The sequence below is a fragment of the Panthera uncia genome, chromosome E3 (genome assembly GCF_023721935.1).
Source record: "Panthera uncia isolate 11264 chromosome E3, Puncia_PCG_1.0, whole genome shotgun sequence".
In the NCBI taxonomy this organism is placed as follows: Eukaryota; Metazoa; Chordata; class Mammalia; order Carnivora; family Felidae; genus Panthera; species Panthera uncia.
In genome coordinates this window covers 17,658,764-17,664,108 of record NC_064815.1, presented here as the reverse complement: position 1 = coordinate 17,664,108, position 5,345 = coordinate 17,658,764, and the positions used below count along the sequence as shown (strand labels likewise).

The following is a 5,345-nucleotide window of genomic DNA, read 5'->3' as shown; positions in this document are numbered from 1 at the left end:
GGCCTATGTGTGGTTAAATCCTCCCTAGACGTCTCTCCTCCAAGTCAGTGAGAGTCATGTGTGGGTTCTCTGTGGCAACGAGGGACAGCAAGTCGACGGAATAGAGCGCTCATCACCCAGCAACCTGCTTTTAAACCTCACTTATTCATCTGAGCTGCTGGCGAGGCTGCTGGCGGGATGAGCCAGCCTGCACGTAGTGGTGGGGGTCCAAACACCCTCCCAGACTGGGCCATGGGTCCCTGAAGGGCATACGGAGGCCTGGCCACCTTCCTCCCCCTGGTACTTGGAGCTCTCTGAAGTCGTGACGCCCCGGCCTGATCGTGGTCTTGGATGGGGACAGATCCCACCCACTTGGCTCCTCTCCTCCTCAGCCAGCAACCTTCGGAGGGAAATGGGAGGATGAGAAACACATTCCCTGGCCCGACCCATCTCCTGTCTTCACACACCACATAGTTCCACTCTTTCATTAACGCCGCCAGACCCGCTAATGTGACTGTGTGTGGCAGGGGAGAGAGACTGCTGCCCTATAAAATGGTTGAGTGAAAACTCTTCAAACATCTGTAACAAGAACCCCACAGCGTCACCCTGGAGACCCTTAAGGAAAGCGAGGACTCTGTCCAGTGCTGGGTCTAAAAGAAGTGCCCACTGACCCACGCTGGTACCACTAACGCACTGTGGTCCTGGAGTCAGAACTGAGATGCCGGGTGAGGGGGCCCTTCAGGAGTCGCATCCCTGGAGAGGGCAACTGGACTCCTCAAAGCTGTGGAAGAGACCTCTAATTCCATTACCCAAAAGCTCAAAAGGTGAAAGCCCTTCACCCTTCATCTCTCCTGCCCCCAAAGGGATGACCTTGAATTCAAAGGATCAAAATCTAGAACACTGCAAGAGGAAAAACCCAGGCCTGCTGGGGAGAAGGAAAAGGCAGGTCTTGGATGATTGTGGGGAGACCCTTATGCCATTTGTGTAAAGCCCCACCCCACCCAAGTGCCAGGTCAGAAAGCACTACTGAGAGGGGAGAAGGAGCCTGCCTGCCGAATCTCTACTGACAGAAGCGTCAACAAAGGGGGTGTCCCTATGAGACTGAGGAAGAGGAGACCATTCTCCAAGTCAAAGATTTTTTGTTAAGGTGATAGTAGAAAGAAACTTCAGTTGTAGAGACAAACCCCTTGTAAAGCTAGAAGCAGCGCCCCTCGGAAACAGGTCTGAGGAATCTGTCTCCAGGAGAGTCCTGGAGAGCAGCCTTTGGGGCTCAGGGGCCGGTCCCGGGGGGGAGGGGAGGTGGTCAGTATGGTCAAAGGCCAACTGTAGGCCTATTGAGGACTAGGGTGTAGCACACGTAGTAGGATGCTCGCATGTTGTAGGGATGGGTGAGGGCCAGCGGTCTTGGCTCCGGTACTGAATGGATGATGTGGACACGATTAGGTGGGGTCTGGGGTTTCGTAGCAGGAAAGGGGCAGAATCAGAGACCTCTGGGGGGTGACCTGTTCTCTCTTGCCCACCTCCCCAAACGCCTTTACCCAGGTGCTTCCCTCCCAGAGCGAGCTACATCTTAGGAGGAACTAAGCAGGGAGCTGGCTTGGGGAGGTGGCAGTGTCCAGAGTCTCTCTGACCAGAGTAGGCAAAGGTCCAGGGGTCGGTCGTGGCACTTGCCCACCAGAACTTAGTCCGGAAGGCGTGGTGTCCCCAAACCCTTCTGTCCAGCTCCACGCAGGCCTGACTTCAGAAGTGCCCTGGGGGAGGAGCCCAACAGACAGGGTCACAGAGTCACTGGTGAAAGCAAGGGGGGAGAGGGGACATCGATCTGAGCTTAGGGTACAACTTGGAACTGCTATGGCTACGGAGGTCACATGGGAACTCAACAGAAGCAGGAATGAATCCTGAATGGTGGGGAAACTTGAAACCATCACGACCAAGAGGTGGGATCCCATGACACCCGCTCCTCAGGTGAGCAGCCCCCAGACTCTTTTGCCCCCATTAGGGAAGCCCCACTCACCTGACTTGTCTCCATGGAGTGAAGAGAGGCCCCACTTTTGAGTGTTGTGTGTCAATAACAGTGTTGTGTCACCGGTGGTCATGTTGATTAGTTGAAGAGAATAAAGGGAATAAGATTTCCCGGGTGTTTTCTGTCTTCCCTTTCGAGCCTGGAAAGAGCTGAAGGAGCCTGTCCTCTCCCAGAGCCCGGGTCCGTTTGTAACCTCAAAAGCTCAGCCCAGCCCAGGCCACCCTTGCACCCTTCATTCAGATGCCCTCAAATCCCTATCTGGTGCTTGCAGATAGGAGCCTGAGGGTTTGTGGATTTCAAAAATCCATATCCTTGGGAGAAAGGGGGAGAAATGTGCTGAAATGGTGGCAGAGCCAAGCAGGTCTTGGTGCCTGGCTTTGGCACCAGCATGACATGCTGACTCCTGGGTGGCTGCCTGGTGCGTCCGGCACTGGTGGGCTCCCATCCAGCCATGCAGCCCCAGGGGGGCCTCTCTGACCATGGCAACCGCGCTCCTCCCAAGACTGCCACAAGGGAAAGCTCCTAAGCTCTGGTTCCAAAAGCTGGCAGCCACCTCCCCTGGTTCGCCTGGGGCCCGGTCAGCCCTCCTCTGGGCCAGAGCCTCCTAGACCCTGAAGAGACCTGGATGGAGACCTGGCTTGTCCTCTCATCCCCAGGAGGTAGCCCATAAGCCCTCACTGTGTGAAGAGGCTCAGAGAAGGGCAGCCACTTGCCCAAGATCCACAGGATGGCAGCGAGGAAAACCAGAATGACCGGGAGTAGGCTCTGCACCCAACCAAGCCTCTCCTCCCCCAGCGCTGGGCCTGCCTGGGCCTGGCCTGGGCTCCACATTGTCTGGCCAGGTGGGGCTGCTCTAATGAATCCTCAATGCCAGGCTTGCCTCAGTGCTATCTCCTGGGCCTAGGCCTGGCCATGGCTCCCCGAGCAGCCACCTGAGGTCAGCACTTGCTCTAACCTGTAGCCTGCCTCTGTCCCAGCCTGCAGGGAGCCTCCTGCCCCAGCCAAGAAGCTTTCTCTCCACTTTCTCCATGCCTCTCTGACCCTGACTCGCAAGGCAGGCTTACTGTCTCGCCTTCCCTTTCCCCATGTAGAAAACGAGGAGTAGAGTAGTAGGTAAGGGAGGAGGGTGAGGTGAGCAATGAAGGCTCTCCTGGATTCTGTGTTCCCTGCCCTGGTTCCAGCGCAGAGGTCTTCAGTAAAGTGAGGGGATTTCGGGGGAAAGAACAGGCACTGGAGCACAGTGATTGGTTCAGAGACTTAGCAGAAGGGGCTGTGGACCCAGACGTGGTGCCCACCACAACAGAGGGTCAGGAAACTGGCTGGAGGAAGTGACCTGAGGCATGAGAACAGGGGCCAGGGGTGGGTGGGGTGGGGGATAGAGAGTATATAGCAGTTATGTGGCAGGGAGTGGGTGGTTAGATCACAGAGGGGGTAGAGATTAAGGTAAGGTAGAGAACACAGGCCAGGGTATAGAGCATCTTGTCTGAAGAACTTGGGGGTAGAGCACCACTGGGATCTTTAAGGAGATTATAAGGAGAGTGACATGACCTCACCCCCCTCCTGCTCCCCAACAACTGGTGGTGTTTTTCTAGGTCTGGAGCTCAGGAAAGAGAATTGGGCTGGAGGATTGGGTCTTAGCGCTTAGCTGTAGCCAAAACCATGGACGAACACACAGGAAGAGTGGCAGAGAGAGGAGAGGATGTAGCTTAGGGGTGGAGGAACAGGACCCTGTAGCCAATCACACAGTAGCCCCAATTCTGGTTAAAACAGGCACCTTCCCCACTGAGGCCAATATCTGCTCACCCATAAGAGGCCAGCTAAGGTCAGTGTTGGTTCAGGAGGAACTTTGGCCTGCCCATCCCAAGGGCCCAGGGTTTCACAGCCACTGAAGCCACTTGGGGCTACTGGGAGTTGTAAGGGGTCAAACTTCCTGAGTGGAGAGACCTGACCAACCCCAAAGACAGAGTTTCCCAGCACTGGGCAAACTGATTGCAAACCAACATTCATGGGGAATACTCTTTTCCTCCCACCACATCAGTGCTTGCTCCTGCCACTGAAATTCTGGCATCTTTATCCCACACATTGGGCTTGAGCAAGTGGTTTGGTACCTACTTTATTAAAGACTCACAGAGTTTTTACTTCTCAGGGTATGGAGACTGGTCAAGAAGAGACTTTTCAGAAAGTGATGTGTAGTTAGCTTGTATTTACTTAAAAAGCCCGTGTGGAGGGGACTCCTGAGAAAAGCGAGTAGTGCTCACAGAGGATTGGCTGACCCCGACCTCTCCCGGGCGTAGCCCTCTCAGAGCCGGCCCGCGTCTCTATGATGCAATATGCTGCGTTTTTCCCATCCTGGCGTCCGCTGCCCCTAGGCGGCGGACACTTCCTGGAAGGCCCGATGCCATCCCCCGCCGCGGCCCGGGTCTCCGCCAGCGTGCCCACCGCGGCCAGCCCAGCGCCGGAAGTCACTGTGGCCCGCGTCTCCGTCTCCAGTCCGACCTGGTCCAGCCACTGCAGCCCCACCGAGACGCTGGACGCCAGGTGGGGCCCAAAGGCTGACAAGGCCGCGAGCCCCCGCGAAGGCGGGACTGCTGCCAAGCCTGCGGCCACTACCGTCACCCCGCGCCCAACTCCAGCACCCAGCCCAGTCGGCACTGGCCCCGGCGCGAGCCCCGCCACAGCCGCAGCGATGGCCCCAGCCGCAGACCTCACAGCAAGCTGAACCCACAGACGCCAATCGACACACGGTTCCCCAGAACACGGGCAGCAGCCAGAAAAAGTTACAGTGAAGGAAGTCATCCGCCGCGCTGCTCTCCTCTGTCCGCCTGAGGGGAGGGGCGAGTGAAGCCGCTGGGGAGGGATAGCCCGCAGATTGCGTCCAGGTCTGCCTTTGGCCGGTACAACCCTAGAACCGGCTCTCTCCACGGAGGACCTTGTTACCAGATGATTAAGGGACTACATTTCCCAGGATGCAGTACGAGACCCCCGGCATCCCAGCGACCAATTATTGAGAGGGGCGTGGCGAGAGCGTGCAGACAGGGCAGCAGGGACGCCGGGATCGTGGGAGTGCCCTCCTCCGTAGCAGCAGGAGGGGCAGGCCGGTGACAGTGGAGAACGATGCTCTCTCCCTGCAGACATGCTCCTCCCACGAGCCCAGTTTAGGATCCACAAAGGCAATCCAAATGTAACTAGATGCTGGGGGTGGGAAACGCGAGGTTGCTGTGCAGGCCCTTGGGGGGGGCGGGGGGGGGTTACCTGCCAGGCAGGACAGCGCCGGAAGTGTAGCAGCTAAAATCTGGGACCACGTTTAGGGCAGGAAGCCTGGCTACTTGGACTGCATGCAGGC

At 57.2% G+C, this 5,345-nt stretch overlaps 1 long non-coding RNA gene across 1 annotated transcript; it reads right to left on the bottom strand.

Annotated features, from left to right (window-relative positions):
• Window positions 1–125: 125 nt before the first annotated feature.
• On the bottom strand, window positions 126–3,724 carry LOC125928096 (uncharacterized). The gene is made up of 2 exons (XR_007459557.1): window positions 1,994–3,724; window positions 126–379 (listed from the first exon to the last, which is right to left on the bottom strand). It is a non-coding gene; the product is annotated as an uncharacterized LOC125928096 (long non-coding RNA).
• Between the last annotated feature and the right edge of the window lie 1,621 nt (window positions 3,725–5,345).